The sequence below is a fragment of the Aegilops tauschii genome, chromosome 3, assembly GCF_002575655.3.
Source record: "Aegilops tauschii subsp. strangulata cultivar AL8/78 chromosome 3, Aet v6.0, whole genome shotgun sequence".
In the NCBI taxonomy this organism is placed as follows: Eukaryota; Viridiplantae; Streptophyta; class Magnoliopsida; order Poales; family Poaceae; genus Aegilops; species Aegilops tauschii.
Genome location: NC_053037.3, coordinates 160440783 through 160463436, shown reverse-complemented (window position 1 = coordinate 160463436; position 22654 = coordinate 160440783). Strand labels below are relative to the sequence as shown.

At 47.5% G+C, this 22654-nt stretch overlaps 1 long non-coding RNA gene across 1 annotated transcript; it reads left to right on the top strand.

The window, feature by feature from the left end:
- The first annotated feature begins 18882 nt into the window (after nucleotides 1-18882).
- LOC141042320 (uncharacterized) lies at nucleotides 18883-22247 on the top strand. The gene is made up of 2 exons (XR_012204563.1): nucleotides 18883-19003; nucleotides 19784-22247. It is a non-coding gene; the product is annotated as an uncharacterized lncRNA (long non-coding RNA).
- Nucleotides 22248-22654: the final 407 nt, after the last annotated feature.

Genomic DNA, 22654 nt, shown 5'->3' with positions numbered 1-22654 from the left:
TCCGGGTATGCCTCCTCACCGGCCAGTCGAGTTCGTTATCGATCTTGAGCCGGGCACTGAACCCGTTTGCAAGCGTCCATACAAGCTTGGACCCAAGGAGTTGAAGGAATTGAAGAAACAGCTCGATGAACAAGAGCGTCTGGGTTTGATCAGACCGAGTTCATCTCCATGGGGTTGTGGTGTTCTTTTTGTAAAGAAGAAGGATGGCACGGACCGTCTTTGTGTCGACTACCGTCCATTGAACAAGAAGACAATCAAGAACAAGTATCCACTTCCCAACATCAATGAGCTATTTGAGCAACTCAAAGGTTCCAAAGTATTCTCCAAGCTTGACCTTCGTATGGGTTATCATCAGATTCGCATTCGTGAAGAAGATATTCCCAAGACAGCATTCAGGACAAGCTTTGGTTCTTATGAATATACTGTCGTGTCTTTCGGCCTTGTCAATGCTCCTCCAACTTTCTCTCGGATGATGAATTTCATCTTCAACCCCTATACCAATGAATTCGTTCTGGTGTATCTCGATGATATATTGGTCTTCTCCAAGAATAAGAAAGATCAAGCCAAACATTTGCGATTGGTGCTCGACAAGCTCAGAGAGTATCAATTCTATGCGAAGTTGTCCAAATGTTAGTTTTGGCTCGATGAAGTTCTTTACCTTGGTCACATCATCTCTACCAAGGGCATCGCTGTTAACCCCGAGAAGGTGTCCACAATTGTGAATTGGGAACCTCCTCAGAATGTCAAGCAGCTCCGCAGTTTTTTTGGTCTTGCAAGCTATTGCCGAAGATTCGTTGAGAATTTCTCTAAGATTGCAAAGCCTCTTTCCAATCTCCTCCAGAAGCATGTGAAGTATGTCTGGTCTCCTGAGTGTGACGTTGCTTTCAACACTCTCAAAGAGAAACTAGTCACAGCTCCTGTCTTGACTCCTCCTGATGAATCCAAGCCATTTGAAGTTTTCTGTGATGCTTCTCTCCAAGGTCTCGGTGCTGTGTTAATGCAAGAGAAGAAAGTTGTGGCCTATACCTCTCATCAGTTGAAGCCAAATGAGAAGAACTACCCCACTCACGATCTTGAGTTGGCGGCAGTTGTCCATGCATTAATAACGTGGAGACATCTCTTGTTGGGAAGACAAGTGGACATTTTCACCGATCACAAGAGTCTCAAGTACATCTTCACTCAGCCCAACCTCAACCTCAGGCAGACTCGATGGGTCGAAATGATTCAAGAGTACAATCCGAATATTGAATATACTCCAGGCAAGGCCAATGTCATTGCAGATGCTTTAAGCAGGAAGGCTTATTACAATAGCTTAATCCTCAAGCCATTCCAACCGGATCTTTGTGAAGCTTTCCGCAAGCTGAATCTCCAAGTTGTTCCTCAAGGCTTTCTTGCCAACCTCATAGTCTCTCCTACTTTGGAAGATCAAATTCGTGAGGCACAACTTCTTGATGCCATGGTGAAGAAGGTGAAACGTGGTATCGACAAGGGTCTTTCCAAATACAAGTGCTATCGCATTGATGACAGAGACACTTTATTCTTCGAGGACCGGATTGTGGTTCCTAAAGGTGATCTAAGGAAAGTCATTATGAACGAGGCGCACAATTCTCTTCTTTCCATTCATCCTGGAAGTACGAAGATGTACCATGACCTCAAGCAGTCGTATTGGTGGACTCGAATGAAGCGAGAAATTGCTCAATTCGTGAATGAATGTGATGTCTGTCGAAGAGTGAAAGCAGAACACCAACGACCAGCTGGTCTCCTCCAACCTCTTGCTATCCCAGAATGGAAGTTTGATCATATCGAAATGGACTTTGTGACTGGATTTCCAAAGTCCAAGCGTGGAAATGATGCTATCTTCGTTGTCATTGACAAGCTTTCTAAAGTGGCTCATTTCCTTCCAATCAAAGAATCCATCACAGCAGCTCAGTTGGCAGAGCTATACACCTCCAGATTTGTCTCCTTGCACGGCATTCCACAATTGATTTCTTCAGATCGTGGAAGCATCTTCACCTCTAAGTTCTGGGACTCCTTCCAGAAGGCCATGGGCACCAACATTCGCTTCAGCACAGCTTTCCATCCTCAAACTAGTGGCCAAGTCGAGCGAGTCAATCAAATTCTTGAAGATATGCTCAGGGCTTGTGTCATTTCCTTTGGCATGAAATGGGAATATTGTCTTCCATATGCCGAATTCTCCTACAACAACAGCTTCCAAGCGAGTTCGGGCAAAGCCCCATTCGAGATTCTCTATGGCAGAAAGTGTCGTACTCCTCTCAATTGGTTAGAGACTGGTGAACGCCAACTTCTTGGCAATGACTTAATCACAGAGGCTGAAGAAATGTGTAAAGTCATCCGTGATAATCTCAAAGCCGCGCAATCGCGCTAGAAGAGTTACTATGATAGTAAGCACCGTGATGTGGCTTTCGAGATCCGAGAACATGTCTACCTCCGCGTCTCTCCAATGAAAGGCACTCGTCGCTTCGGTATCAAAGGGAAGCTTGCCCCTAGATACGTGGGTCCTTTCAAGATCATTGGCAAAAGAGGCGACCTCGCCTATCAACTTGAGCTTCCTTCCAACTTCGCGAACGTGCACGATGTGTTCCACGTGTCACAGCTTCGCAAGTGCTTCAAGACTCCTGAGCGCACTATCAACTTCGAAGAGATTGACCTCCAAGAAGATCTGTCTTATCATGAGCGCCCCGTTGCTATTCTTGAAGAAACTGAGCGCAAGACTCGCAACAAGTCAATCAAAGTCCTGAAAGTGAAGTGGTCGCACCATTCCGACCGGGAAGCCACCTGGGAACGCGAGGACCACCTCCGTTCCGAAATAATGCGAAGACATTAGAATTTTCTAGGAGAAATTGGACAGCATAACGGCTGTAAATGCTCAGAAAAAGATTTGAGACATTCACAACAGTTTGCAAAACCACTCAACAACATCATATCAAGGTTCTGGTTCTACTGACAACATACTAAAATGTAACACCCCGGATGTAACTTTCCATATTTGTAACTCCAACTCTTGCCATTTTTCGGCTATGTGTTATGATATTCCCTCCGTGGTCGGGTTTTGTCTTTCGTTTTGCATTTTGTCCATGTCATGCATTCCATATCATGTCATCATGTGCATTACATTTGCATACGTGTTCGTCTCATGCATCCGAGCATTTTCCCCGTTGTCCGTTTTGCAATCCGGCGCTCCCACCTCCTCCGGCGCACCCCTCTTGTTTTCTTTTGTGAGCGGGTGTCAAACATTCTCGGAATGGACCGAGGCTTGTCAAGTGGCCCTAGTATACCACCGGGAGATCACCGGTCAAGTTTCGTTCCATTTGGAGGTCGTTTGGTACTCCAACGGTTAACCGGGTAACCGCAGATGCCTTCTGTGTGTTGCAGCAAAACACCCTCTCTAAACCAGCCCAAACCCACCAAACTCTCTTCCATGCTCTAGGTCGTTCAATCACGATCGTGTGGACGAAAACCGCACCTCATTTGGACTCTCCTAGCTCCCTCTAGCTATATAAATGCATCCCCTCCCGTATAGAATCGCAGATGAAACCCTAGCCAAACATCCCCCGCCGCCACCGGACGTGTCCGCCTCCACCGGACACCTCCACGCCGCCGCGCCCGGCGAATCGGGGGCCGCCACGTCAGCGCCCGGCCGCCTCCACCGCGCCGGCCCGTACGCCGCCGCTGCCCCGCGGGAGCCCGAGCGCCGCCGCCTTCAGCCCGCGCGCCGCCGCCGCCACCCTTCGCCGCCACCGCCGCCGCCGTGCGCCGCCGCGTCCGCCGGCCCCCGAGCCCCGCCACCCTCTTCCTCCTCCGACCGGCCTCCTCCACCTCCTCCCCGAGCCGGCGCCCGCCGCCCCGACCTCTCCTCCGGCCTCCTTCCGCCGTCGTCCGCTTGCTCCGGCGAGCTTCGGCCCGAGCCCGAGCTCGTCCCGGCCAGATCCAATCGAGCATCGAGACGGTTGACTTTTCTTTCCCCCTCCGAAATCTTCCAAGTCATAAATATTTTGCAGTATGTGCACATGTTCTTAGCATCATAACTCTCTGCATATAGCTCCGTTTCACGCGTGTAATATATCAAAATGTTCACCTCGTGATGCTCTACATTTTGTTCAATTGCACCATGTTCATTTGAGTCCATATTTATGCCCAAATCTCTGATACAAGAGTGCTAGTTGCCGTTGTCTGCTGTTACTTAGCAGAACTTGGAGATTTGTTATTTTTGTATCTTTTAATCTGTGCATCTTATGACTAGGAGCTCTACATGTGTTTTGTTGTATGCCATGCCATCTTTCCAGTGGTGTATGCCATGTATTTTTGTGATCTCTGTGGTGACTAGCACAAGCATGCAAACTAGGCCCCGTAATGTTTCTGATTTCAGAGACTTAGTATTTTCTCCAAGTCCTTGTCTGCTGTTATTTTGTTGCCATGTAAACTTGATGCTACAAAGAGATACATGCATATTTTGGAGATGTTCACTAAAGATGTTTTATAGATATTGTTGTAATTGATCCATTCCTGCCCTTGTTTGCAATTATGGAGGGCCATAGATGACTCAATCTTTCTCTACTTTTGCTATAAAATATTTCTGGCAGATTGTTTATGTGTTATTCAATTTTGCCAAGCTTATTGTAGTTGATCCATACAAGCTATGTTTTTGCTCTTGCCATGGGTAGCTTCATAAACATGCCATCTTTCTGTAGGTATACTTTTTTTGTCATTCATTGCTTTGTGGTGAGTGCATCAAGCTCACCAAGATGCCTTCATATTATTGTTTCTGCCATGCTCTGTTTTCTGCTAAGTCTGAAACCTGTTAACGAAACTTGCTATGTTTACTTGGTTGCCATCATATCTTCTGGCCCTTTTTGTCTTATGGTCAGTAAGGGAGTTGTGTCATATGATTTTAGTAGAATACTGCCATGCCTTGTTTTGATATGTTAAGTTCTTGCAGCATGTTGATTTCGTGCTCTGAACATTGCTACCTGATGCTGTTTCAGGCATGTCCAGTAATTTCACTAAGTCTGTGAACCTGTTATCTTTTGCACTTTTGCCATGCTTGTTTGAGCTTGTTATGTTGTGATCTAGCCGTAGCTCAGTGTTCATCTTTTGTCAAGCATCTCCTGTATATTACTACCATATGCTTTGTTGCTACGTTGGAGTGCTGTAGCATTGTTACTTGTTGCATTCTAACTGCTATCATGCTGTTAATCGCAGTTTCGTGTCATTCTTGTTTTGCTTGCCATTTGCAAACCGTGCATCCGTTTCCGGTGATCTTTATATCGATTTCGACCGAAATCATCTCATCTTTCCAGTGGCATGCTTGGTTTTCCAAGTTACTGCCTTGTTCATTTATTTCCTTCCGGAGCACGCATATGCATCGCATATCATATCTCGCATATTATACATGTTTTGCATCATGTTGCTTGTGCATTTCTCGTGATTGATTGTGGTTCCATTGCTTGTGTTCTTGTCTTGGGTAGATCTGGGAGACGAGTTCGTGAACGAGGAACCTGTTGAGTACGCTTACGAGGATCAAGTTTTCGACAACTCTGAGAACCTTGCAGGCAAGATGACCACCCCTCGAAATCACTTCTATCTTTGCTTTGCTAGTTGTTCGTTCTATTGCCATGCTACGCTACCTACCATTTGCTATATCATGCCTCCCATATTGCCATATCAGCCTCTAACCATCCTTTCCTAGCAAACCGTTGTTTGGCTAAGTTACCGCTTTTGCTCAGCCCCTCTTATAGCGTTGCTAGTTGCAGGTGAAGTTGAAGTTGGTTCCATGTTTGGATCATGGATATGTTGGGATATCACAATATCTATTATTTAATTAATGCATCTATATATTTGGTAAAGGGTGGAAGGCTCGGCCTTATGCCTAGTGTTTTGTTCCACTCTTGCCGCCCTAGTTTCTATCATACTGGTATTTTGTTCCTTGAGTTTGTGTTCCTTACGCGGTTGGGTGATTTATGGGACCCCCTTGACAGTTCGCCTTGAATAAAACTCCTCCAGCAAGGCCCAACCTTGGTTTTACCATTAGCCACCTAAGACTTTTCCCCCGGGTTTTCGCGAGCCCGAGGGTCATCTTTATTTTAACCCCCCCCCCCCCCCGGGGCCAGTGCTCCTTCGAGTGTTGGTCCGAACCGAGCAGCCTGCGGGGCCACCTCGGGGAAACTCGAGGTCTGGTTTTACTCGTAGCTTGATTTATCTGGTGTGCCCTGAGAACGAGATATGTGCAGCTCCTATCGGGATTTGTCGGCACATCGGGCGGCTTTGCTGGTCTTGTTTTACCATTGTCGAAATGTCTTGTAAACCGGGATTCCGAGACTGATCGGGTCTTTCCGGGAGAAGGTTTATCCTTCGTTGACCGTGAGAGCTTATGATGGGCTAAGTTGGGACACCCCTGCAGGGTAATATCTTTCGAAAGCCGTGCCCGCAGTTATGAGGCAGATGGGAATTTGTTAATGTCTGGTTGTAGAGAACTTGTCACTTGACCTCAGCTAAAATACATCAACTGTGTGTGTAGCCATGATGGTCTCTTCTCGGCGGAGTCCGGGAAGTGAACACGGTTTGAGTTATGTATGACGTAAGTAGGAGTTCAGGATCACTTCTTGGTCATTACTAGATGACGACCGTTCCGTTGCTTCTCTTCTCGCTCTCACTTGCGTATGTTAGCCACCATATATGCTTATTGCCTGCTGCAGCTCCACCTCATTACACCATCTTTTCCTATAAGCTTAAATAGTCTTGATCTCGCGGGTGTGAGATTGCTGAGTCCTCGTGACTCACAGATTCTACCAAAACAGTTGCAGGTGCCGACGATGCCAGTGCAGATGATGGGATCGACCTCAAGTGGGAGTTCGATGAGGAACGTGGTCGTTACTATGTGTCTTTTCCTGATGATCAGTAGTGGAGCCCAGTTGGGACGATCGGGGATCTAGCATTTGGGGTTATCTTTTTTTCATTTGGATCTTGACCGTAGTCGGTCTATTTGTGGATTTTGGATGATGTATGGATTATATTTATGTATTGTGTGAAGTGGCGATTGTAAGCCAACTCTTTATCCCATTCTTGTTCATTACATGGAATTGTGTGAAGATGACCCTTCTTGCGACAAAACCACTATGCGGTTATGCCTCTAAGTCGTGCCTCGACACGTGGGAGATATAGCCGCATCGTGGGCGTTACATAAAAGTAGTAGAAACTGAACTGAGGCTTGTAACCAACAATCCTATAAGTTACTACAGATTAGTAACACGTGAACCTGATAGATAGAAGAGAGCCTAGTCCTTAACCCACGTAGAATGAGAAGAGAATGACTCAGATCAGAGGGCATAAGGTAAAGGAGTAAAAAGAGCCTTACGTTCCCTCCCACAATCAATTCCCCTACATATAACTAAAGCATTTCTAGACTCGACTACGACCAGTTTGGCTGGACAAACCTACAGGCAGTCCGGCTCTGATGCCAACGCTGTTAGGACCCCGATTCTAAGTCACACCGATCTAGCCTATAACACCTCATATCACTTTGCGGCCTCACGCACGGTATTCCCACGGGTGTCGCCTTACCTTGGCCCGGGACCGTTTGCGCCTTTTGGCTCACGTATATGATAGTGTCGCTAGCATCCATATGACAGAGAACCCGGGCCGACATGGCTAGTCGTGAACCCAAAGTGGCACCAACTTACGGGGACAGGCATACATGAATCAACATCGAGCATGTCGGTTAGCAGCGTGTGAATCCGGGCTGTAGCACTGGGCTAACAGGACTCCGGGAACCCGGGCTGTAGCAGGCTAGGCAGGACTCCGGATGTCACTGCGTGACATTTCCCCGAAGGGACAGACACAGGAACGAAGTGAAACACATGCCGGCCAGTCAAGTGTTCCGGAGCAGTAGTGATGGGCTCACAGGACTCCGGTGAACCGGGCTGTAGCGGACTACTATGGCTCATGGAAGCACTAGACTACATTTCCCCATAAGAGAGGCTGCCAAGGATAGACAACTAGACTGTCGGATCCCAGACATACCAAGCATTTCAATCATACACACAATATGCTCGATATGTGTAAATACAACATGGCATCACAACAAAACTCTACAACTCAAAGTACTTTATTTAAAGGCTCCGGAGAGCCATGCATAACATGTTCATACAGATAGGGATCACATGACCCGACACTCAAGTCATACAAACATACAAGCACATGCGGAAGCAAACTTGTCTGAGTACAGACAACTAGAAAGAAAGAAGGCTTGACGAAGCCTGTCTATCTACATAGGCCCTTCACAAGCTCAGATCACCACCTGGGTGGCATGTCACTCGTCAACATCGAGATCTACATAGAACCCATCGGGGGGGCGGTGTTGTCGTCTGAAAACAATGACTAAAGCAACATGAGTACAAAGGTACTCAGCAAGTCTTACAACAGATCCTACTATACATGCACATTCTCAAGAAGGTAGTGGAGTTATTGCAGCAAGCCAGCTTTGACTCTTGGCTAAGCTATCCTACGAGACACCACTTGTAAAATAGTTTTCGCACACGAGTCCACTAATCATCATCTCAATACTCCACCGTGGATCCTCCCTCGTCATCCTACGAGAGAGCCATCCGCGGTACTCACACTTATCTTGAGTCTTTTAGCAGTAACCATTGACTTGTCTATGAACTGCATAAGCGACCAAGTAGTCCTTTACCGCGGACGCGGCTATTCGAATAGCTTTATACCCTGCAGGGGTGTACTTCGTCACACATGTTTCCACCACTTAGCGTCTGCACACGACATGTGCTCGGCAGACTTCAAGCGAAGGCCGACGTGGGTGTAGACCACGACCTGACTAACCACACAAGTCTCTAGTCCAGGTTTATCGCCTATTCGGGTTCCATCCGCAAGGAAATCCGGCCGGGGTGTCCTCAACGGCCCCAAACAATGTGTGCAGGGTTCCCGAGACACCAAACGGGCGACCTGGTACACCGTGCCACGAGCCTACCGCATCACAGCCCACCCCTAAGGTCAGCGCTGCGCACGGCCTCCAGCAACTACAGACACAAGAAACTACTTGCAACTCCTGGACAGAGGGCGAGAGGGGTCAGTAAGTCGAGCGGGGTCATATTTCAGGGCCCAATGTGTGGTAGTAGCTGAATCTTAAATCACGCATACATATCTCAGTTCTTATGGACGGCCTCAATGAAACAACCCACCATGCTACATGGCCTCTCATCGATACCTTTACCAAATCATGTTCAATACTTCACTCTCATTACCGACACAACCATTCACTCTAGTTCATCACCCCGATGAGCCAGACCTGACACGACTCTAAGCATAGCATGGTAGGAAACACAAACATGGCTCAATCAAGTCCTACACATGCTAGTGGGTTTCATCTAGTTACTGTGGCAATGACAGGTCATGCAGAGGAAGTGGGTTCAACTACCGCAACACACAGCAGTTTGAAATGCGTTGTCTTAATGCAGTAAACGAGAGCAGAAGCAAGAAGATGGGTTTGTATTGAAATGATCAATGGGTTGCTTGCCTGACAGAGTGGTAGTGGGATACTGCCCATCAGTTGGATACTCGTGAATATCCTCGGAGGCAGAACCTACCACGAAGAACACATCGAAACACAATCATCACAAGGCAATATGCAACAATATGATGCATGCAATGACATGGCAAAATGAGTGTGTTTTGGTTAATGCAACTTAGAACAGAATAGTTTGAGTTCATTTGAATCAAGGATTCAAATGCTAACCCAAAGTAAGAGGTCATATTAGTGCATTTACTTGTTTCACCTAAACAGCAAGGTTTAAGTGTTCTGACATGCATGAAACCAGTACAGATGGAAAGATTGAATTTTTTTGATCAAAATTTATATATAAATCTTTGCATTTGGAGTTACAGATTAATTTCTAAGATTTTTTGAAGTTTGTAGTATTTTCTGGAATTTCCTGTATATATGAATAATTCCAGTAAATGATTTACTGCATCAGCATTGCGTCAGGGTGACGTCATCAGTCAACAGAGACGGTCCAGGTCAACCCTGACCTGTGGATCCCGTCTTTCAGTGTCAATTAAACTAACTAAGTTTAGTTAGCGTTAAACTAATACTAACTTAGTTTAGTTAGTGGCCTCGGGCCCACACGTCAGTGACCCAGGGGGTCAAACTGGGCCCACCCAGTCAACGGTCAGCGGGGTCAACTCGCCGGCGTTTAGCCGCCGGCGAGCCCAGACGCGGCGGTGCGGTGCGGGTTTCGTGCTCCGGCGACCAAATGGGCGGCGGAGACCATCTACGGGTAGCTAGGAGCGAGCCGTGTCGAGTGGTCGTGGTGGTTGGCCTCGGGGTCGCCGGAAACGACGCCCGCGATGAGCTGTGCGGCTGCCGGGGTTCGGGCGAGCTCGGGCTCGTCGTTAGGGGCACGGTGAGGCGCATGGAGTGGTGCTACGGGCTCCTAGGGATGCGGTGAGCGTGTTGGACACGGTGGTGTGGCTGGTGGGTGGCCGGAGCATCATCGGCGACGGCGCGTGTGGTGAAGCTTCGTGCGGTCACTATGTGCTCGAGAGAGAGAACGGGGAGGATGGGAAGGTGGCTGAGCTCACGGTGATCATGTCGGAGCAGTCGGCGAGGTCGGGGACGAGCTGGTGCGGCGGTGACGGCGAAGGGGATCTCCGGCGGTGGCGGAGTCGGGCGAGGTCTTTGCAGAGGCTTCAGGGCAAGCGAGCGCTCAGGGCTCGGCTTGCTCGAATGAGAGGAGGGCGGCAGAGCTTCTGGACACGGTGGCGCATCGCGGGGACGACGGTGGGTGCGGCTACGTCGGTGGTGCGGCTGTGGCAGCGTCGGCCATGGTGAGGAGGGGCGAGGGAGAGAGGCAAGGGAGAATGGATGTGTCAAGGGGGTCGGGGCGGCGACGTGGGGCTCGCCCAGGTGTCCAGGGGCGCCGGCGTCACCTCCCTGCCTGCCTGGCGGGGACGAAGCAGCTGGCTGGCACGGGCCAGCACAGCGCCGGGTCGCCAGGTGGGCCACCTGGTGGGTTGCAGCCAGGTAAGTTGTTTCCTTTTTATTTCCTGTTTTCTTTTATTTCTGCAAGTTTGTGGCATTTTAAACATACCTAGGCATTTCCAAAAATCACCAAACTGCACATGCTCATTGTAGGGAACATATCCAACATGGAACATTTCAGTTTGGGATTATTTGGGCATTTAAAATATTTACTAGCATTTAAATGCCCAAATGCAAGTTACATATGATTTAATTCAATGATCTTAAGATGACCTAGAAAATTGTGAACCCATTTTGTCAGAGGTTCTAACCCAAGACAAAAAGGGTGGACTTTTTAGAAGGGAATTTCAGGTTCATTGAAATTGATTTTAGTAAACCCTAGTTGTTTTCAGGGGAGTGCTGGGGGTTCTGTCATCCCCATTTCAAGTTTCTGGAAAAGTAAACATGATGCAACACTCTAATGCATGAACTAGCTACGATGTACAACTCACCCCCACTCAAAAGAATCTCGTCCCGAGATTTAGGATCCGTGGGGAAGAAGGTGGGGTACTCAAGTCGAAGACGATCCTCCCTTTCCCAAGTAGCTTCTTTCTTGGAATGGTGTGACCATTGAACCTTGAGAAACTTGATATTCTGGCGTCGAGTGGTACGCTCGGCTTGATCAAGGATGCGAACGGGATATTCCCGATATGTGAGATTATCTTGGAGATCAAGCGTTTCGTGGTCCACTCCACGGATAGGATCCGCGAAGCAACGCCTGAGTTGAGAAACGTGGAAGACATCATGAACTCTGGAAAGATGCGGAGGTAGTTCTAATTGGTAGGCAACTTCTCCTCGTTTGGCAAGAATGCGAAAGGGTCCAATGTAACGAGGATCCAATTTGCCTTTGATACCGAATCGATGTGTTCCCTTCAAAGGAGTAACCCGAAGGTAAGCCTTCTCGCCAACTTCATAAGTCATGAGCTTATGTTTGCGGTCATATTGGCTCTTTTGACGAGATTGGGCTGTTTTCAATTTCTCACGAATAATGCGAACCTGCTCTTCTGCTTCCTGAATCATATCCGGGCCAAAGAGTTGTCTTTCCCCGGTTTCTGACCAGTTAAGAGGCGTTCGACATTTTCGTCCATAGAGAACTTCGAAAGGAGCCTTGCCCAAGCTAGCTTGATAGCTATTGTTATAAGCGAACTCGGCGAATGGAAGGCATTTCTCCCAATCCATACCGAAAGAGATGACAGAAGCTCGGAGCATATCCTCTAGAATTTGATTGACTCGTTCTACTTGACCACTTGATTGGGGGTGGAAGGCGGTGCTAAAGGAGAGACGAGTTCCCATAGCATTTTAGAAACTTTCCCAAAATTGAGAGGTGAAGAGACTTCCACGGTCCGAGTTAATCTCCAATGGAACACCATGAAGAGACACTATTCGGGAGATGTACAAGTCAGCTAGCTGGCTAGCGGTTATACTCTCACGAACAGGTAGGAAGTGGGCTACTTTGGAAAGACGATCGACAACGACGAAGATAGCATTATTCCCTCTCTTGGTCCTGGGAAACCTGGTAATGAAATCCATACCGATTTTATCCCATTTCCATTCAGGAATAGCCAAGGGTCGAAGGGTGCCAGCAGGCCGTTGATGCTCTGCTTTAACACGACGACTGACGTCGCAACTAGCAATGTATTGAGCAATTTCTCTCTTCATCCTAGTCCACCAAAACCTCTGGTGTAGGTCTTGATACATTTTAGTACTACCGGGATGAATGGTGAGAGGGGATTCATGAGCTTCCTTAAGGATCAATTGTCGTAGATGTCGGTTCTTGGGAACCACTAGACGGTTTTCGAGAAACATTTAGCAACTCCGCTAGCAATGTTCTCCTGGATGCGAGATATGCCCTTATCACGCTTCTGGGCAGCTATGATTTGATCCGTAAGGTTAGGTTTCGCCACCAGGGTGGATAGGAATCCTCAAGGAACTATGTGAAGGTTGAGCTTACGAAATTCCTCGTGGAGAAGTGGTTGACTTTGTTGTAACATCAGGTTGTTACAATAAGATTTACGACTTAGCGCATCAGCCATGACGTTGGCTTTGCCCGGGGTGTAAGTTATTCCTAAGTCGTAATCTGTGATCAACTCGACCCAACGTCTTTGCCTGAGATTCAAATCCGGTTGGGTGAAGATGTATTTCAGACTTTGGTGATCGGTGTAAATCTCGCAACGATTACCAAGAAGGTAATGTCGCCATGTTTTGAGTGCATGGACTACAGCTGCAATCTCTAGATCATGTGTGGGATAGTTATCCTCATCTGGACGCAATTGTCGAGAAGCGTAGGCAATCACATGACGATCTTGCATCAGTATGCAACCTAGTCCTTCTCGCGAGGCGTCGCAATAGATAACAAAGTCCTTAGAAAAATCTGGTGGCACGAGTACGGGAGCAGACGTCAGGCGTCTTTTCAGTTCCTGAAAGCTAAACTTGCACTGTGGGGTCCACTCGAACTTTTTATCTTTCTTGAGGAGTTCAGTTAGAGGTTTAGCAACCTTGGAGAAATTCTCGACGAAGCGGCGACAGTAGCTCGCTAAGCCAAGGAAACTCCGAACTTTCTTGACCATTTCAGGTGGAGTCCAATCAAGGACGGATTGAACTCGCTCGGGATTGACAGAAATACCCTTACCAGAGATTACATGGCCTAGATAGGTCACTTCTGGCAACCAGAATTCACACTTGGAGAATTTGGCATAAAGGCGATGCTCTCGAAGTTTCATCAAAACTAGCCTTAGATGCTCGGCATGTTCTTCCTCATTCTTGGAGTAGATGAGTATATCATCGAGGTATACCACGACGAATTTATCCAAATACTCCATGAAGATCGAGTTCATTAACCGAGAGAAGGTGGCTAGGGCATTGGTTAAACCGAAGGACATGACGGTGTACTCGTATTGGCCATAATGAGTGACAAAGGCCGTTTTAGGAATGTCCCCGTTCTTGATTTTGATTTGATGGTAGCCCAACCTCAAATCCATTTTGGAAAAGACTGAGGATCCAGCGAGCTGATCATACAGATCGTTGATCCTAGGGAGCGGATACTTGTTCTTGATAGTGACCAATTTGACAGGTCGGTAATCTACAACCATCCGATCCGTTCCATCCTTCTTCTTGACGAAGAGGACGGGGCAAGCCCATGGAGAAGAACTAGGACGGATGAAACCCTTTTTAAGGACTCATCGAGTTGTTTCTTAAGCTCGGCTAGTTCTAGGGGTGCCATCTTATAGGGTCTTCTAGAGATTGGGACGGTTCCTGGAACAAGGTCTATCACGAATTCGACATCCCTGTCAGGTGGAACACCTGGCAGTTCTTCTGGAAAGACATCCGGGAAGTCACGGACTACCGGAATATCTTCAAGGTCTGGAAGAGGGTTGGCATTTAGGGAGTAGAGCTCACGCTCAGACACTCGGGTCAAAACATTGACTGTCTTGCCCGATGGATGGGTGAGTTGAACAGTTCTATAGAGCAATCAATCTTAGAATAATGGGCTGACATCCAGTCCATACCCAAGATGATGTTTATGTCCGAGGACTTGAGAGCTATTAGTGATGCAAGGAAGACCAATCTGTCGACAAGAATTTCATTTCCATGGCTTATCCTAGAGGTTTGCCACTTAGAACCAGGGGTTTGAATTACCATGGAGGTGGGCATGTCACAAAATGTGGTGTTGTGCAATCAAGCATAGCTCTCAGAGATAAATGAATGAGATGCTCCAGTATCGAAAAGAACAGTTGCCAGATGGCAATTAACAAGGAGCGTACCAAGGACGACGTTGGGGTCCTCATGAGTTTCTTCAGCTGAGACATAGTTGACATGATCACGTGAAGTGGTGGCTGGCTTGGCGTAATAAGTCTTTCCCGCTGGCTTACCACGGCCAACGGACTTTCCAGGCTGATTGGGGTTGTTCTGGAGGCACTCGCAGGTAGTGACCCGTCTCTCCACACTTGAAGCATGTCACAACATTGGGGCGTGGAGCAGCATTAGCAGCGGGGCCACCATAGGCCTTGGGCGGTGCATACTGCTGGTTTGGGTGAGGCGCCTGAAAGGATGGCCTCGGAGTGGACCTGGGTGGCAGAGCTGTGTTTGGAAACCAGACCCGGCGCTTCTGAGATCCAGAGCCGGATGAAGAACCAAAGTCACGGGAGTGCTTGCGTGAAGCATCATAGTCAGTCTGACCTGTCTCAGCACTGATGGCCTTATTGACCAACTTCTAGAAGGAGGTGCACTCGTGCAGACGAAGATCATGGTGAAGCTCGGGGCTAAGTCCCTTGCGGAACCTTGCCTGCTTCTTGGCGTCGGTGGATACCTCTTCAGGAGCATAGCGTGCTAGATTTCCAAACTCACGGCTGTATGCATCCATAGTCAGTCTGCCTTGGGTGATATTGCAGAATTCTTCCCGCCTACGATCCATGAGACCCTCCGGAATGTGATGCTCACGGAAAGCCTCACTGAATTCAGCCCAAGTAGTGATTTGGCCAGCCGGGCACATAGCCTCAAAGTTTTCCCACCAAAGGCTAGCAGGGCCTTCGAGGTGATAGGCAGCGTAGGTAACCTTATCAGCTTCGGCTACGTTGGCAGAACGTAGCTTATGGGTGATGCTGCGAAGCCAATCATCCGCATCGAGGGGCTCGACGGAATGGTTAAACTTCGGTGGGTACAACTTGACAAAGTCATTGATTGACACCAAGTTGTTCCTCTGATGACATGCAGTATTCTGCTCAATCCGCTCCAGCAAGCGGTTAGTCTCACGCTTGTTTCTTTCCGCCTCCAGCATAACTTCGGCCAGAGAAGGCAGTTGAGGCAGATTCTCATCCCTAGCTGCACTGGCTTCACCCTGCGCCTGGACAGCAGGGTTGTTGCGGGTGTTGACCATCCTAGGAAAACAAGACAACGGTTTAGACAAGGATGGCAAAATCTTGGCAAGGAAGTGCGGAATGTAATGGATAACACGGAATGCAGAGATGTTCATCCGTATGACATGGTAATATAGAAACTGCCATATATATACCATCGGTCATACACACCGTACATAGTTTAGTACAAGCCCAGGCTAGAGTACAATTACGTTGAAAGACGATACATCTCATCGGAGGCATTCCAAGCTCCTATACATTATTTTTCTACACCTCCAGAACGTGATACACACCAAGTCGTATCCCACGAGTCACGCAGGACTGTGGAGAATACAACTGTTACAATACTAGTGAAGCTACTACCAACTCAGACGTCTCCGTAGTAATCTTCATAAAGATTACCACCATGTCATGGGAGCTGAACATGATCATCTGGAAACAGTCGGTCCTGTGGAGCTTGCGGTCCATAAGGACTCGGATGTGGCCTTGGTCCAACAAACAGTGGCAGATGGGGTCCACGAGGAGGGGTGATGCCTCCTACATCACGCCAGTCCATACAATCTGGCAGACCAGACCGCACGGGGTACAAGTCCCTCATGTCCATATACCCAGCCTGCACGGCAGGTGCAAACCGTGTCAGAGTGGCCCAGTGATCAGAACGAGCATTAAAGAGCTCCATTCGCAAGGCACGATTCTCATGGTCCTTGTCCTCAAGCATCTCGGTGGTGGTGCGGAGTAGTGAATCCTCATGGGTAGAGTCACAGTAAATAGCCTGATAGTACCCTTGTGCCCCAGGGAGTGATGCTGGCATATAGCGGAAACCAGTGTTCCGAAGCAAGGCAGTTCTGGCTCGTACGATAGTCATCATCGAGTAATCTGCATCCTGCACGGACATCTCGATGGTAACCCCAAGTCCATAAGAGCAATGGAGGGGTTCAGTAGCTCCAGGATAGGAAGGGTATATCCTGACAGTACAAAGGTATTGACTTTGATTAAAGTCTCGAAAGTGCTCCTCGACGGTATACTCAGGATACCATCGATAGCCTGTCTCGATCATCACTCTGACCAGCATGGCCGTGTGACCAGGTACATCGAGGCACCGAGTCAGACGAACCACTTGATTTTGGGAACGGGTGGCCATCTGAAAGCACGAAATAATGCAAAGACATTAGAATTTTCTAGGAGAAATTGGACAGCATAACGGCTGTAAATGCTCAGAAAAAGATTTGAGACAATCACAACAGTTTGCAAAACCACTCAACAACATCATATCAAGGTTCTGGTTCTACTAACAACATACTAAAAGTAGTAGAAACTGAACTGAGGCTTGTAACCAACAATCCTATAAGTTACTACGCATTAGTAACACGTGAACCTGATAGAGAGAAGAGAGCCTAGTCCTTTACCCACGTAGAATGAGAAGAGAATGACTCAGATCAGAGGGCATAAGGTAAAGGAGTAAAAAGAGCCTTACATTCCCTCCCACAATCAATTCCCCTACATATAACTAAAGCATTTCTAGACTTGACATCGACCAGTTTGGCTTGACGAACCTATAGGCAGTCCGGCTCTGATGCCAACGCTGTTAGGACCCCGATTCTAAGTCACACCGATCTAGCCTGTAACACCTCATATCACTTTGCGGCCTCGCACACGGTATTCCCACGGGCGTCGCCTTACCATGGCCCAGGACCGTTTGCGCCTTTTGGCTCACGTATATGATATTTTTTCTGTCGCTAGCATCCATATGACAGAGAACCCGGGCTGACATGGCTAGTCGTGAACCCAAAGCGGCACTAACTTACGGGGACAGGCATACATGAATCAACATCGAGCATGTCGGTCAGCAGCATGTGAATCAGGGCTGTAGCACTGGGCTAACAGGACTCCGGGAACCCGGGCTGTAGCAGGCTAGGCAGGACTCCGGATGTCACCGCGTGACATTTCCCCGAAGGGACAGACACAGGAATGAAGTGAAACACATGCCGGCCAGTCAAGTGTTCCGGAGCAGTAGTGCTGGGCTAACAGGACTTCGGTGAACCGGGCTGTAGCGGACTACTATGGCTCATGGAAGTACTAGACTACATTTCCCCATAAGAGAGACTGCCAAGGATAGACAACTAGATTGTCGGATCCCACACATACCAAGCATTTCAATCATACACACAATATGCTTGATATGTGTAAATACAACATGGCATCACAACAAAACTCTACAAGTCAAAGTACTTTATTTAAAGGCTCCGGAGAGCCATACATAACATGTTCATACAGATAGCACTACTAGAAAAAGGGCTATAGATGGGATTGACACTAATGGCGCACCAGACAAGCGGTGCGCCATTAATATATACTAATGGCGCCCAGACAAGCGGTGCGCCATTAATATATACTAATGGCGCACCACCTTCTAATACGCCATTAGAGTTGACACTAATAATGGCGCACGAGGCGCAGGGTGCGCCATTAGTATCAAAAAAAAATTTTTTTAACTAGTGCGCCTGTCCAAACATACTAATGGCGCATCCAGACACAGTGCGCCATTACTACTAGTAATGGCGCACCTGGGCCAGGGTGCGCCATTAGTATCAAAAAAAATATTTTTTTACTAGTGCGCCTGTCCAAACATACTAATGGCCCATCCAGACACAGTGCGCCATTACTAGTTGTAACTAGTAATGGCGCACCTATCCCAGGGTGCGCCATTAGTATCAAATTTTTTTTTAAACTAGTGCGCCTGTCCAAACATACTAATGGCGCATCCAGACACAGTGCGCCATTACTAGTTGTAACTAGTAATGGCGCACCTGGCCCAGGGTGCGCCATTAGTATCAATTTTTTTTTAACTAGTGCGCCTGTCCAAACATACTAATAACGCACCACCAGAAGGTGCGCCATTAGTAACCTGGATTACTAATGGCGCATTTAGAGTTGGTGCGCCATTAGTAAGTGGACTATTGAATATTATTCTGTTACAGACGACAGTAGAAACTCCCCGACCCGTCCCCAACCTAACCCGCCTCCTACCGCCGGATGCAGCCATCATGGGCGAGCGAGCGACGGCGTAGCCGGAGCGAGGGAGCCCGCGGCGCCGTGACAGGTAGCTCCTCCGACCCACGCGCTGCCGCCGGCTGGCCGTCCGCACGCCTCCCCGCCGACGGGCTCGCCGGCCCCTCCCCACGCGCCTTCCCTCCGACGGGCGCCGCTCCCTCCGCGCACACCTCCCCGTCGACGGGTGCCGGATCCTCCCCGCACGCCTCCCCTCCGACGGGCTCGCCGGCCCCTCCCCGCGCGCCTCCCCTCTTACGGGCGCCGGCGCCTCCCCGCCGACGGGCGCTGGCCCGTCACCGTCCGCCTCCCCGCTGGCGTTACTCGTCCCCTCCCCACGCGCCTCCCCGCGGGCGTTCGCCGGCCCCTACCCGCGAGTCTCCTTGCCGCCGGGCCCTCCCCGTGAAGCTCCCCGCCGCCATCGACGCCAACTGCTGCCCGCAAACGGGATGGATTCAATGCCCGCTGCCGGATCCAGCGCCCCCCACCACCATCTCCCGATTCACTGCCTGCCGCGCATGGCGTCGCCCTTCCTTCCTTCCTCTTAATCTTCTCTGTCAGCCGGCAGTGGCATCCCATGTGCTGCAGCTTCCAGCGTCGTCCTCTGCCTTGTCGGCGCACAAGCCGTTCGCCTCAGCCACCCCAGTCCGTTCACAATTTCCAGCAGAGTCCGTTCAACACTAGCGTGCAGCTACCCGCCTCCTGGATTTAGTTTTTTTACATGCTCAAATGGGAAGCCTGTCTTTGTATCAGGCTACTCTTCTTACAAACACCTGAACCGAACTCAATCTCGTGTGTTACCGTCCTCTCATCTTGTCTGTTTTATTCTCAGGGACGCATTCATGGCTTCATTCAACAATTGGACTGTGGGCAGATGTTGATCAACAAGTTAGCTAAGGGACTGGGACGCCCTCCTCGCCGCGGCGTCATTGCTGGCCGTCAGCGGCGGAAGCGGGGTGGCGGCCGGGACCTTGTCGTGCTCGTCTCCGACTACTGTCAAGGTATGCATGCACATCTGTACTTCAGTCAACAAAAGACAACAGGGATTGGTATTATGATTTGTGTTCTGATTGGTCCTGTGTGTTACTTTAATGTTGGACTGAGGAACCTGACATTAAAATGAATCATCTACAGGCTGGAACATGGAGCTTGCAGCTTATGTTTGTTGTAGTTTGAACTGAGGCTCGTCTCTCTCTTGTACTTCAGTTATTCTTCAGTTTTCAGTATTGGTGTAGTCTGTATGGTGAAGATGAAGTTCCTTTTTGAATGTGCTAGTTTTGAATGTGCTATTTGTTAGATGTTCAGTACAGATTTTTCTCTAAGAAAAAAGCAGCAGGAGGCAACAGTTTTGAATGTGCTAGTTGTAAGTCACTTAGTTGTTAGATGGTCATTTCAGATTTTTGTAGATGCAACAACTAGTTTGTTTTCTTGTGCTAGTTGAACTAGTCTTGGTTCATATATTTCTCTGAGAAAAAAGTAGCAAGAGGCGGCAGTATTGAATGATCTTTGTTAGATGTTCTGTAAATATTATGGAATTTTCTGTGGGACACACCTGAACTGAAGTTGTTACCCACAAAAAGAAACTTCAACTTGTTTGAACATATACTGGTTAGGTTAATTATCATTACTATAGCTCTCTGCTATCCCATTTGCATACCCTATAATCAATGAACGATGTGCGCATACTTCTGAATTGTCTTGCCACCGTGGCCGAGTTAGCTTCAACCTGTGTAGTTTAGTCGCCATATCTGTGATGCATCCGCAGTTAGTTGACCACAACTTGTACAATTAAATGCCACCTCTGGTTTCAGGTTTCTTCGTTGTTGTAAGGCTTGTGAAATATCTTACCACTGAGGTTGTGGTGCCTTTTTCTTTCAGTAAAAATTCAGGTTGGGAAGCTTATTTTTTCCAAAGTGATTGTTTGGGTACTACAAGCTCCCACAGAGTGGAAGCGGTTGTTACAACAGGTTTGAAGTAGATATTACACAAGGTTTGATTTTTCTAGACCATGTACAAGGACAGTAGCGTACTTATGCAGTGGTCTGCCTTTTCTTAACTTTATTTGATTTTTTTCGTGAAATATATAAAAGCCAGTAGCAGTACTATTACTTATTTTACAACAGGTCATTGACTTAAACTATATCAGTTTAGCACATGTACTTACAAAAACAAATCAACAGGTTTGTAGGTTTTTTTGTTTCTGCACTAAGTTTCTTAATGTATTTTGTTCACAAAATTTTAGTGAAAAATTTACTTCATGTTACTCGTGATCTCGCAACTGTATGTTCACCTGTGAAGGTATCTCTCATTGCTTATTGTTACATTAATTTCCATGGTAAGAAAGGTTTACATTAAAAGTAACATCCATATAGGAAAAATGCTTCTATTCTAACACTTTTTTTTATTTTGGAAAAAAGAGCACTAGTACTGATGAGTCGTATTGACAAGGATGCCGTCTACAATTCTGATGAGTCCTACTGAGAAGGACATAATTATTGTGCAACTGGAAAAAACAAATGTTTTGTAAAGAAATGTGCTTAAAGTTCAATTACTATGGTCTAAAAAATTCAATTACATCGCTAGTGCATTCAGAATTGCCAATTTTAAAAAAATGAAGTTCCTGTTTCAGGATTATGTAAGTTCAAAATTATTGTATGATATGTGTGCCATGGTTATCTGGACTTCAATTCTGACTAATATTCCATTATAGTACTACTGCATATTCACTTCTGATTGCTTCTTGCTGCCACTATTTTTATCATGATTTTGTGTGTCCATCCAGGAGTGTTTTTGTTTCTGTAGGTCAGCTGCTCAACAACAGAAGCATGTACATGTATTACTACCGCGAAGGTTCAAAAATCAGAACTCAACAAGTTCAACGTCGATGGTACTGTGCTAAGCCGTTCTACACACTACTAGAAAAAGGGCTATAGATAGGATTGACACTAATGGCGCACCAGACAAGCGGTGCGCCATTAGTATATACTAATGGCGCACCACCTTCTGATACGCCATTAGAGTTGACACTAGGGCCGAGGCTGAATCTAGATACGCCCGCTATCTAGCGGGAGAGGGGAGGGAGCGTTGGAGGAACTGGATGAAGACGAGTTTCATCGTGATGATGCTCATCGTGATGACTGCAGTTCTTTTCTATGTGATGGTAGTTTAGATGATCGATATCGACTTGTAATGTGAAGACAAACTCGCGGTCTCGAGACTTGTAATATAATGTTCTATCTTTGTTCGGTCTTTTCAATTCGGAGACTAATATAATGAATTGTATTCGGAGACTAAAATGATGAATTGTATTCAGAGATTAATCTTCTATTGTATTCGATGAATCTGTTGTTGATGTGTGCTGTCTATATTTTGTCCAATTATACATTTTGTAACCTGTGCAAAAAACAGAAAACTAAAAAATAAAAAAAACCTATTCATACTAATGGCGCATCACATCATAGTGCGCCATTAGTATGCCAGAGGATACTAATGGCGCATCACTAAACAGTGCGCCATTAGTATGCCGAAGTTACTAATGGCGCATCCCGTTGTTGTGCGCCATTAGTATGCCAAAGCACCTGGGTATAGATGGCCCCCTGGGAGGCATACTAATGGCGCACTGTTGTATATACTAATGGCGCATCTGGGGTGCGCCATTAGTATACCAGATACTAATGACGCACCAGTGGTGCGCCATTAGTAA